Here is a 13,867-nt window from a genome sequence, read left to right on the forward strand (position 1 = left end):
GCAAATTATCGAGGTGGGCTCACGGCGAGTGTATAAAGGGTTAAAGGTCAGGTAGTTGTCAAAAGTGGCGTTGTCAAACAAGTATTTAATATATAGGATAAGGGATGAGCCATTATCGACTTTCTATCGAACGAAGTAAAGGTTAAAAAGTTAAACAATTGTCTGGTTAAAACAGAAGCGAGTCTTCTAATTAATTAAAGCGTACGAATTTACTAAAATTATCGAAATTTACTTAATCAAATAGGCTTTATATAGAGCCTAAGCAGATATAAACAAAGTGTGACAGAATGTGAAACGTCAACAGGTTGATCCTGTTTAGATGGAGAAGCTTCCCTCTCCTTTCCATTCCCGTCTGTCAAATCTAATATCAGATGAAACTGTAATATTCTTTTTTTTAACAAAAGGAAAAAAAAAATATAGTTAATCTGTGAAAAGTGAGGTTCCTATCTTTCGTGCGATCTGTAGAGAGCCTTAAGGACTAATCTGATTGACACAACTACCTCTTCTCTATAATTTAAAGACATATAAGTAGGCCCTTAGATCAAAACCTAGCCTTGAGCTCTTTGTAAAAATCTTTGATAATTAAGACGTACTCTTCCCCAAAATAATGGAGAAAAATAATAAAATAAATTGTAATTTTTTTAAAGTTTAAATATTTAAAATTCATATTTTTGTAGGATTTAGTAGGGGATGGAAGTAACAGCCACCATAGCTCAGCGGTTAGAGCACTGGTCTTGTAAACCAGGGGTCGTGAGTTCGATTCTCACTGGTGGCTGACATCATGTTTTTTTTTAATTTAAAAGAGATGATTAGAAGTAAACTTTGCCAAATAAATAGACCTTTACAGTTACTTACTGTCCAGTAGGGTCTATCAAATAAGTGTTCCAATACAGGTTGTTAAAGGTTGGAAGTTGTTGGCTTTATAAACCGTTTCCTATACTTTAGCCTTTATTAGTGCAAAAACTATAGATTTAAAGCCTTAAAGTATTTAAAAATATGACGTGCAAACTACATTCAAATTAAGCCTGTGATTTCCTATAGTCTCTAGACTAAAAAATATAGATTTTAAAGCTTTAATAAGCTACAAATAGTTAATTGAGATTAGTAAGTTTGTAGTTTCTATATATAGGATTATAGCCTTATATATTTGATTTGTCTAATTTATAGTATAATAAATTTCTTAAAGGGCCAACTGTTGTATGACAATTTTTACAGATGGCAAAATTAAAACATCGCAGAAATCTTTAGAAAAAAAAATTCCCCTAAAGATGTAGTTAAAATGGCGGATAGAAAGATCGTTTCTATGGTTTTGTTAGAAAAACCACAATCAATTTGGCAGGATAGAGAAGCACATTACCGAAACGAGTGGTGAGTGTAATCGCATTTCACACGTTTGGTCCTGGTTATATTATGGTCATGTCCCGAAGAGATTGATGATGCAACTGCTTGGGGGGACGAAGGGAGCTGCAAATGAATCGAACTCCTCTCTTCTAAACATCCATTCAGCTGTCTCCCTCTCCTCCTTTTTTCCTTTTTTATATATATATATATTTTACTTCGCTTTGGAGGAATTCCTTCGAATTGAAATCCAACTAATCAATTGTCGGTGGCTTAAAAGTGATGAAGATCTGCGATTCTATACGAAAAACACAGAACGAAATACTTAAAGCATCCATCATCCCCTCGTTTTAGTTACAATTATAAACTTGTCAAGTGTATCTGCTCCTTTTTACTTATCTCTCTTGATTAGTTTAAACTAAAAATCCAATTTTTTAAACATATATAAACCATATTTTTTTTCATATTTTATCTTATTTAATCTAAAAAAATGACTTAGACTTCATAACTCCATTTATCAATTAGAATTTACTGCTCTAATTATTCTAATTTTAGCATGAAATTATCATTTCTACAAGGTTCATGTCTAAAATTTTATGGAAAAAAATATGTTTAAGATCCACATTAATCTTATAGTAATTTAAGGCTATTATAAAAGGCATAATAAAACGGTTCTTTAGGCTTTTATAAGTGATTTTAAAGCTCATCGAAAGATTCTGAGCCTTTTCTCAAGTGTTGAGGTTCTGCTTAATACCATTATAAGCCTGCAAAAGTCCAATTATTATAGAATAATCTATAAAAAAATACTCTTTATAAGCCTTTAAAAAGGCTCTAGGCCCATATTTTATACGAAACTTTAAAACCCTTTAAACACGGGGCTTCAGCGATTCTTGTGCATTTTTACAATCTGTTGAGGCTTAATGGTATGTTAAACCTTCAGGCTTACAATAGTATTGAGCCTTTATAAGGTTAATACTCATAAACCTTATAGGTTTAAATTTATAAGCCTTTATAAGGTTACAGTTTATGCTTGTAATTTTTTTAGGAACAGGGTGTGAACCATAGTAATGCCAGTTCGAATTTTATAAAGGTAAAATAATAATTTAACTTTCAACTACACCAGGAATGTTACCTGAGGGTGAAATTTCGACAAAACCGAGCATAAATCAATATTTAAGCACAGTAATCACCTGCAAAGCAGAGCATTTCAAATTCTCATTAGTCATAGGAATTAGTTGCGCTTTGCCCACTCTTGCCTAAGGTGTGGGCCTTTACAAAATATTTTAAAATTATTTAAGAAGTGTCCTCCTCGCCTCATAAATTTCAAAAAATTAATTAACAATCGAAAGAAACTATCAGCAGAGGAACTTTAGCTTCACTAGTCCCACTGAAGAATGAAGATTAAGCAGTTTAAAAATGAAATTTTTATGTAAATCTCCTTATAAATTACTTAAATTTTAAGCATTACAACTAAAATTGTAAAGTACAGGCTACAAATGGAAGCCTTTGAGCCTTAGGTTATATAGATTGTAGACTAAAACTGAGCCTTAAGAATCTGGAATATTAGCAACTAGCAAGCCTGTGATTTCTATAGTTTATAGGCTAAAAATTGTAGTTGTAAAGCCTTAAGAGCCTTAAAAATCTGAAATACAAGCAACCAGACAATTGCTTCTTGTAAGCCTGTGGTTTCTACAGATAGCAGCATTACAAATTTGAATTGTCTAGTGTTCTATAGATCTCAGCGGGTGATTATAGTATAATAAATTTCTTAAAACCCCCTTTGGAAAAATTAATGGGCCAACTGTTGGGGCCATCTTTATAGAAAACTTTTCGAATACACACACACACACAACGGCTGTTTACCGTGCTTTGCTGCAAGTTTGTGAAACATCTGTTCCACTTCCATTCAGCAGTTGGTGGCAGATCTTCAGAATGGAACGGGAGATAACGTCAGAGAAGAAATTAAATATTCACAAAGGTTTTTCAAGTACGAACAGACCACATCTGGTTTGATAGCGGAATGATTAAAGATCCGACACAAATCACAAAATGAGGTTTTGCAAAGCGGTGGGTCTTCTATGCCAACGGATGTAACATTGAGGAAAAAAAGGAACTTGGCACTTTTTGCCTTCTCCTAATGGCTCTAATTCTTTAATTTTCCTCTTTGCAATACATTATTCGACATTTTATAACTAAATTTATGTTTCTTCTTCCTTTCTGTGATTTACAAATTGAGTAACTCTTAACTCGATTCTATTTGATTCATGAAAATGATCGTGAGTAGAAGGAAGAACGTAATTAAATACGTAATTTAGAGCTGTAAAATGTATTTTTATGTATAAAATGTCACAGAAATTTGCATTATTAAGCAGTCATACACAGTTTTAGGCTATATATTGTGGGGCCTCATACTGTACGCGTTTCGTGTAAGGTCCTCGCGCTTTATTGAGGGGGAGAGGCCCTTAAAGCATGGTAACAGTACTCTACTACATTAATAAAGTTTTGTGACTATAACAGTAAAATTTCTCATCTATTTTGTACTAATTTAACATCACAAACTCGATTATCTACTAAGAAAACGTCATACAATTACACAAGAAAGCTTACAAGAGGTAGTCTTACGTTTAAATTAGCCTATAGACTAGTAGTAGTGATAGATAATTTATAGATATAACCCATAAGTAGGCCCATTACGACGTCAAGATCCATTCTGAGAATATTTGTCAAAGGTTTATACGTAGGATAGATGAAGTAAGATAAAGTTTTTAAGCTTGAAAAGTATCGTAAACCGTCTAGACTCAGGTTGACAATCGAATTGACCAAAATAGCCCTATGCAGACATATGATAGTCCCCTAAGAAAAGATAGACTTTAAGGGGAGCGAGAGAGAAAAAGATTGATCCTTATCTATCTTCTCCTCGTCTACAACGGGTAGAAGCTTACTTTTTTTTCTCTTTCGTCTCCTCCTCGACTATAATTTTGTTATTTTTTAGTCATAAAATTGCAATCCATGTCTTATTATTTACCATTCTTTGACCTCCTGCTGTAGACATAAACCATGTCCCGGTTTAATGACGAAAACGTAACTTGAGATCCCACTCTTCTCTGTAACTAGCTCTGAAAGACGAAGTAGGAAAAAGAAGTGTAAAAATCTTCCTCCTCCTTTTTCTCAATCTTTTTGGAGGGATAATTTCGTCTACAAGATATCTAAGTCTCATTTTTAGTTAGTTTTTAAGATCGTTCACCCTTATAGAAGCTTCCACATAGCCCCTGACTGCTCTAGTTATGTGGGAGATTCTGGAGGATTTCTCCTCCAAAAAATCATTTTATGTCTTTCTAAAAGTTTTTATAACATTCTCAAAAATCTGTTTAATATTTTTATGACCTATTTATATAATTATAAGATTAATTTTAAGTTTAAACTCGATAAGAACTAATCGTATTGAGCTACACGCTTACATTTAATTAAAAAAAAACTTAAACAAAATCTACTAAAATATCTTAAATTTGGAGGATTTTTACAGTTTATTTTATGAATTTTTTAAATTTTACAGCATTATTTTCCATAGAATAACATAACTTCTTAAGCTAATCGGCATCACCAATGCCAGTTTATTTATGATTTTTAGAGATTTTCCATAAGAAAATCGACTTGATTTAAATAAATATCAGTTAAATATATATAAAAATAACTAATTTTAAATTTAATTAAGTATAATTAATAGTTTATAATGATTTAAATGGTGTAAATGTCCAACGTTGTAAACTCTGTTATAATGAAAGAAAATTCAAGAAGATCACTTAAATTTCAAGAATATCATTGGAGAACACTGCAAAAATTAAAAATAAATCAATTTTTAATGAATAAAATACGTAATAAACGTTATATAGTGGCCTATAGTCAAATTTAGAAAGGAGTACGCGTGTATCTGAGAATGAAAATAAAAAAAAAATAGAAAATACGCTTAAAATTAAAGAAACTAATGAAAAAATCGTTAAAATTTTAAAAAACCAATAGAAGACATCCTTAAAATTAAGGAGAAATCCCTACAATCAAGAACAAACCTCAATTTAAAGAAAGAAACCCGTAATCGAAGTTAAGGGGGTGCATTATATACAGTAATTTAGAATAGTAAAGGGTTTAGGCGTGTGTGTGGAGGATGGAGGAAGGAGCAGAAAAGAAGGAGTAATGAAATTTCTAAATGCCCTTTCCATTGTCAGATGTAATGTTTTGATGACGGATGATAGTAACGTCTACCTATCAGATTCGCTTAGGTTGAAAGGATCACGCAGCTGTTTGATTCCGATACAGCTGGAGGGTGGTTATATACCCCTGGTTCTGCGTGTCAGTTCTAGATACACGCAGCACTTGTTTTTATTACCCTCCATAATGCTTTCGGATATATCAGCGATACTCGATTTTTTCCCCCCTATAATTTCCCTATCGTATCCTCTAACTCTGTAGTGTAATTCTGTACGTGCCAGTTGTGTAATAGCTTCTTTTCGAATTTTTAATCGTTTTTTGGGGGTGCCACTTACTTTCTTACATCGAATTTTTTTTATAAAACTGTTCGCAGATTTCAAATCGAATCAAATTTTGTTGATAGTTTTGTAGTTTATGGAAGAAAAGAGGAGACTTTCTTCTACAGTAATTAAACAGTAGATTTTTATTACTATAAGACTAGGACAATTGTCATCACAATGCTATGTGATTACCTTGATCATCCACCGGAATTTGGCAATGTTTTAAGAAGAAATCACGTAGTAAAATTGCTATTTTACACACCCCCTCTTACAGAGTCCATTTAGAAACACTGAAAAGAGTGGGGGGTAATTGTTACTTCTCACATACACAAGCCATCTACAGGTGTGCTGTCACTTTGTTATTTATCTGAAACGGACGCTTAGACAATCGAGAATCAGCCAAAGGCCATCTGCACCCATTTGTCTTTCAACACCTATCAATAATTAGTCGGAAATGTCCCCTTGTTGCACGTGCTGTAAGGTCTATACATCATCGAACGCTTTTCCAATATCATTTATTATCAATTTTGTACATCCCCCATTCTTTGTAATTAACTGAATGATCTGCCTCCCCTCCTTCTAACAGATTTGCAATCAGAATTCACATTTAGATAGGAATATAATTATCAATCGGGGGATAGAAACCGCAAATTTGTGTTCGTACAATTTAAAGTTCACCCCTCAAAAAACTTGTCTGTGTACCTCTGTATAATGTCCACACCATCCTCCACGTGACTGTATAATAGAACTTAATATAAAAATTAGATCGTGTTGCAAACTTTATGCTTTTGCTACTGCTTTAGTAATAAATTTTGCTACTGTAATAGTAGAAGTTTTAAGTGTTAAAGCTGGTATTTAATTTATTCTGATAAACACAGCAGGGTATTTTTTCTTATTATACATTTCAAGTTCAAATATAAGACATTATATTAAGATTTAACGCTGTACAACACAACAAGACACCTTAAAAGGCCTACAGTAACCTTTTACAGCAATAATACTACATAAGTAACAATTATTTTATCGAGAAATGAGCTTTATTACGTAATACATTTATTAAAAATAGTAAATAAATAATAATTTATATTAAATTTTAATAATAAACTTGTATTGTTACTAGCAAGAGCCTATTTTCATAACAGTTAATTGTTCTTATAATATAATAGTGAATACTGCAATAATTTACACGTAATTTCGTATATTTAGGGCCCTGTTACCCTAATAAAATGGCAAATTAATTTAATATTCCAATTTGAAAAGGCATACTTTCGTAACGTTAATACAATAGAAGAAAATTTAACAGTTGTTACTGTAGTAGTAAAATATTGTTACTGTAGTAACAAAACTATTTTTAGTACTACCAAAGCACCGTCTTTCGTATATTTAAGGTCCTATTTCTGTAACGTAACAAACGGCAGAGGTATAGTTTTAGGGCTACAACACTAAATTTTCTTCCTGTAACAATAGGTATTGTTGCAGTAGTAGTTAAACCCCTATAACAGTTAATTTTGCTACTGTAGCTGCAAAATTATTATGAATATTCCAACTAGAAAAGGCCTACTTTAACAATGTAAGTGTGCTTTAATTTCAGTATATTACAGTAGTAGAAGCTACAAAGGTAGCATCAACGACTAAAAACAATACTACTACAATAACAAATCTCAAAAAATATTTACAAATTTAATTATAATTTTAATTGAAATTTATCTAAATTTAAAATTTTGTAGAACGAGGAAGGAGGAAAAGAATAGTAAAAATAAAATAAAAAGGAAATACACAAAACAAACCTTTGCCCTTTTGATAGTATCGAAGTCCGATGGGCAAAAAATCAAAATAAAAATAACTAGAGGGTGTCTGCATTCGTGACGTCACAGCAAACAGTGAAGCTCATTCTTCTTAGCTTGGGGCTGTGGGCGTAAGCTCGGGGGATGCAGACAAAGAGAGTCATTTGGCACGCCTCTACTTCTCACGACTCGAGGCCCTTCGGCTTCATTTACAAAACGGGGCATTAATACACTTTCGGTTTACTTTTACAACAGTAATTCGTATAGGATATGAAAGTAGGAACACTTTACAAACGGTTTTCTTAGAAACGACTCGCTAACTCTTTTCAATTTGTAATATTTCATGTTTTTGTAAACGTTTCGAAATTAATAAAATACAAAAATCTTATTTTTATTTGTGATTTTTAGAAAGTTACGAAGCTTTTTTTAGTTGGAAATTTGTAACTCTTCGTCGCGCCTATATAAAAATAGTGTTAAACTATAGACAATTACTTAAGCTAATATACGAGGATCTCTTCAAGTATTCGGTTTTCCATCCCTCAAACTTAAATACACTTAACTAAATACACCAAATTATCCTTTTTTAAGCAAGTTTCTACGCGGATCTTTCAACAGAACAAGATTATCAACACACGAAAAACGTCATTACAAGATCAATGTCCTAAATAAATCACCCCATTTTTAATTGGATAAATTGTTGTGACGTAATTAGGGCCTGGTCCACCTGAGTGTACGGTGTAAGGCCTCCATTCGGGCCTTTTAACGAGTAGATAGAGAGAAGAGAGAGGGAGCGAAAAGAGCACGTGACCGGGGAAAAATTCGTTTATCTGCAAGTTTAAAGTTGACGAAAGCAGACGTTTTAAACTCTGTTATCGTCTGACCTTTCTCTTAATGGTTCCTAAATAGAAGATAGGTTTCGTTTATTATTCTAAGTTTCGCAATCAAGATTACGTCTAATGATTCAGTATGAAGTATCATGTGAAGAAGTCGATAACATTCGAGGTCCTGATGTAAATCGATACCAAGAAAAATAATTAAAATTTACATCTTTCCATGTGACTTTTACGATCAACAAAGTCTCTAATTATCTAATTTTAAGGTTTTATACGGGGATTTTTTTTAATTCTCTAATTTTCAAGCTTTGAAGCACCCTCTAACCCACCTTAATATATGTAAAACCCTATCTATAGCTTGTTTATCTTTAAGATAGCATATATACCTTTAAGATAAAAGGCCCTACAACTGACTGTTTAACATGTTATCTTAGTAGGCCTTTTAAAGCTACTTAATAAATTTATACATAATTTAAATAAAATTATTTAAGTTCTAGATCTGAATTTATACTTCTAGATACGTTTATTTGCTCTATAATTCATTTATAAATACAGTTGTGATTTATATACAAACAGGTGAGCTTCAAATAAATCAAGAGCTTAACTAGACACGTTTTAGATGAAATATAACATATAAAATTAATTATTTTACATAAATTTGAGGTGTTATTTTATAAAAATTTAAAAAAAATAATAATAAATAAATTGTAAATTAGGAAATTTCTATTAGAATGTGTGGGGTGATTGGGATCATTCTTTTAAAAAAATCAGGATATAGAATATATTTTTGTATAAATATTAGCATAAGTCTTTTACCCCTATTGATATTCTTAACGTAAATTCTCTACCCATATTGATTTTTTTGAATATAAATCAAAGAAAACGTCAAATATTCAAAGAAAACATTAAAATTCAACGTTAGAAAATGTCAACATACTTGGTCTTTTCTGTTAAATAATTCATTATTAAAATTTTCTAAAGTGTGTCAACGTGAAAAAATTACCTTTATACGTTTGTCAATTATGTGTTTTTACCCAAAAAACATTTCGAAATTTCTAAAAATACAGAATTTTTAATGTTCAAAGTGGTTGAAAATTACTAAATTTAAGGTGATTTTTAGAAGAAAAATATCAAATTTATATCAATTACAGTGGTACCTCAGGATACGAAATTAATCCGTTCCGAAACTGAGATCGTATCATGAAAATGTCGTAAGGTGAATCATCTTTTCCCATACGATTACATGTAAAACCAAATAAGTCGTACCAACGCGAAAAACATACTCAAATTAAAGCCAAGTAATACATTAAAAAAAATAACTGTAGTAAGAAAAACAAATGAAAAATGCGAACTAATGTAACGTCGTATGGTGAGTTTTTGTTCGTATCGTGGAGCAAAAATATGTTCGAATTTCATGTCGTATCCTGAAAATTTCGTATGCTGGGGCGTTCGTAACCTGAGGTACCACTGTATAATGACAATTTTATGGGGCTAAATATTAGATGTTGATTTCTAATAAATTTTTAAGGAATTTTTAAAATTTTTCCATAGATTTGTGAAGAATTTATAGTTATTTAACCCATAAATTTCTGTATATTTTTTTTTATTAATTTTACCCCTTAATTAATCATAAATACAGGAGTTAGATAACTTTTCGAGAGCATTTTATACTAAAAATCATTTAAAATCCTAGCAAAAATTGATAGAAAATTGAACATTTCTACGTAAAATAACTTTATAAAACGTTAAATTTTATAAATATTTATTTAAATTTCCTAAATTTATCTTTAAAATTTGCTATTTTACAATAATGTAAACGTGTAGTCTACTAGTATGCCCTCACTTACCTTAAAATTATAATTGTTATTAATTTAAATTATTTATAACCATTAAAAGCAAAAAAATACGTTTTTACAAGGTCAAAATTAATGTAAAACACAGAATTTTAACTTATATTTTAAAGAGAAGAGCTGGAAAACAGGGAGGAAGAGAGAGAGAGAGAGAGAGATGCAATATTGAAGTGAAAGAAAGGGAAGGAAAAACGTCATTCTCTAAGGAATAATCCCTATTTTACAATTTTAAAATGTGTTTTCTTTGAGGGTAAACCCAGTTTGGAAATGTTATTCTACAAATTTCCGCCATATTCCTTTGGGTTTTTACAAATTCCACACTTCTACCGAATTTATTGCCTATCTAAAAAGACCTTATTCGAACGAAGGATTTTTTTTCTAATTTATTTTTCTAAGAATAAATAACTTAAAATTAATTTTCTCGTCCTAAATTATTTTTTTTTCAAAAAATAATATATTTATTTATTAATAAACTACCCCATTTCTTCGGGATATAAGTTATAATTTAAAATTTTTAAATATATTTTTCTATAAAGGTGATATAGGTGTAACTTGGTAGACTTGGTGACATTTGGCCCACTTTTCAGGCTAATTATTTAAGTTTTAGCCTATATATCAGGCTAATTTTTAGTTCAGGCTTTTGTTAGATTGTTTTCTTGATAAAACAATAAGAAAAAAAGAAATACAGAAAGTGCTCTTCTATCGACTTCTTTTTAAGTATAACTCTGATGCGTTAATGGCCTGTCAGACCTCATAACAAGGCAGATGTGTGTGTGTAGTTGCAAACGATTCTCGATGCCAATCTGTTTGCCTCGCAGCCACGACTTTATTCACTCATCTAAGCAGAAATTTATAATATTTTCTTGCTAAATTCATGCAAAAATTAACCTTTTTTTGACTGATATATACTTATATATACAAAGTAGTTCTTAAAGTTCGTATACTATAGTGGCTTTTTCTATTGTAAACGGCCTATTTTATGCATATATCTGCAAAAACTTAGCATCTAGAAGAGCATATAACTGTATAAAATTAGCTGTATAAGCAAAACACTACCTGTAATGCATACCTGTAAGAAGTTGATGTTTACAGGAACTTTATAGTATAAAGTCTCAATTATATGTATATATTTGAAGAAATTTAGCATTTGGAAAGAGCATTTAACTGTATAAATCAACTCAATAAGCAAAAAAGTTAAAAATTTTTACTAATCTCTACAAAAAATTGACATTTCTATGGCTGATACATGCAGTTTATCAAGCATATACGGCTGATAAACACCTAAACTGTAGGAAATTTATGCATCTGGTTGACAATTTTATGCTTTATTTGAACAAAATTAGCATTTAGAATTGTATAAATTTAACTCTGCAAGCCAAAAAGTCAAAAAAATCCCTGCAAAAACTCATTATAGTTTCTGTCTACCCAGAAAAATCGTCTATCAGTTAAGCTACCGAACTCCCTATCTAATGCCTATCTATCACGCACTTTTATTTAATTTACACACAACTTTACACACTTGAACGTAAGCAAAATAACTTGTTTAACATCAAAACAATAGCGCAATTTATCAACAAGTTGCTCAGGTGATTAAGTATAGATAGACCTTGGCATCTTAACTACTCGTGTATCGACAGAAAATCTTATTTACACTCGACCGCATAAGTTATATGACTTTTTGAACGGTTCCTATGTGTTATGAGTTGATTAGAATCGGTTTTAGAACTTACATACAGACGTCTGAACTCTTATAAAATGCAGAAACGATGGTACAAAGTACAAATTTCCTTGCTTTAAATTGCTTTGGCTAAAATTCTAGTTAAATATTAATTAAACAGAGGTAGAAGGCGGTTAAAATTCGACAATAACCTGGTTAAAATGATTGATGTAAACACGATAATTTCGACGAAACGTCGGAGGTGTGTCTGGTTATTTATTATTATTTTTTTTAATGATGGAATCTCATTATTGAGGTTGTAGGATAGAACTAGATTCTTTTTTGAACTGTATGCTCGATAAATGGCTCCAGTTCTGTTTAAATGCAACTTATTTTTTATCTGTTTAAGTGTGTAATTTGAGAGATAACATCTAGAAGCGAGTTTCGACTTCATCCCTGCTACTACAGCTTTCGTGTCGGAATGGCAAATTAAATATAATGATATAATGCTCACTTTATATAGACTTATAAGACAAATTATGAGCCTGAAAGTAGGGAAGAATATATATTTTTAACATAAAAGTGTGTTAAGTATCGCTGATGAGCCTAATTACTATAATATATGAGTTCTTTACAGTGTCTTATGCCACCAGAAACTAGTGGATGACCTCCTAGTGTGACGTTGTGTCTGTATTTTTTAGATCGATACATTAAAGTCACGTTTAATTCTTTAAAATAACTACTTTACACGCATTTATTTACTTTTACACGTACTGTAGACGCCTTAGAGAACACTGCAAAGTATCCATAAAGGCCTATGTTTACTGCATACTTGGATATAGTGTTAGTCCTTATTTTTTTGTGATTATTGCATATTTAAATGGGTTAACAAATTATAAAAGTTGTAAACAGAAGCTATTAAACATAATTAAGAAATCAGCATACAGATAAATTTTTATAAGGCATAAAAATGTAAAATGAAGCAACACAAAGAGAAGAGATATACCGATTTCGGTGTAGCTATTGACTGGAACACTCATAAATCTGTCGTATATTAAGTAATTAAGCTGGAGGGTGCGTGTTATAGTCCGAATTAAGAAGTTAAATCCTCTTTTATGCTATCAACTGTGAACGGTTTGTTGTAGAGACGTGTTATCGTAGCGAGAGAGGATCGATCGATTTGTATTCACCACCGTGTCACGTTTGAACTTACGTGTCAACAACCATCTGGCAAACTATTTTCGAGATAATTTTACTAGAAATTTCGAAAATTTGGGTCATTTACTCTGGAGAAATCCGACTTTGAGACGTCGTCATTTTTGGCAGACGTCTTGATCGAGCGAAGATTCTCTCACCCCCAGCTGCTTGGATACGTCTTTCTTCTCTCTAGTTAAAACAAATCGATCAGCTTATGCAGTATTTTGTTAATGAGTGACTCCTCACGCTAGTGTATATTGTGGGCTGTTTTCTTCAGCTGTCTCCTCTCAGGATCGCTTTGTTAAGGTTTTGTAACGTGTTAGGCCATAGTCGATCGCGTTAGGCTCGTAATTTGTGAAATTTTGCGACTTTCCGAGACAAAATATTTATCTGTTTAACATGAAACACGTTCTCTTATATAATATTTTGACCTATCATCTCTAAAACTATACCGTTTAATTTCTAACGAGATAATTCACAATAGGCTAAAATTTCTTTTACAAGCTTCTTCCATACTAGCTTGAAAGCCCTTTAAATCCCTCGCACGAGCTTGAAACCCCACCATATCTCTCTATACTAACATAAAAACCTTCCATATATCTCCACACTGGCTTGAAAATTCTCTATATCTTTCTATACAAGCTTGGAAACCCTTTATATCGCTCCATACTAACTTGAAAGTCCT

At 31.5% G+C, this 13,867-nt stretch overlaps 1 non-coding gene across 1 annotated transcript; it reads left to right on the top strand.

Annotated features, from left to right (window-relative positions):
- Positions 1-702: 702 nt before the first annotated feature.
- Trnat-ugu lies at positions 703-775 on the top strand. The gene has a single exon. It is a non-coding gene; the product is annotated as a tRNA-Thr (tRNA).
- The last annotated feature ends 13,092 nt before the right edge of the window (positions 776-13,867 follow it).

This window comes from Centruroides sculpturatus, unplaced genomic scaffold (genome assembly GCF_000671375.1).
Source record: "Centruroides sculpturatus isolate CEXI.00-Female unplaced genomic scaffold, Cexi_2.0 scaffold33, whole genome shotgun sequence".
Taxonomy (NCBI): Eukaryota; Metazoa; Arthropoda; class Arachnida; order Scorpiones; family Buthidae; genus Centruroides; species Centruroides sculpturatus.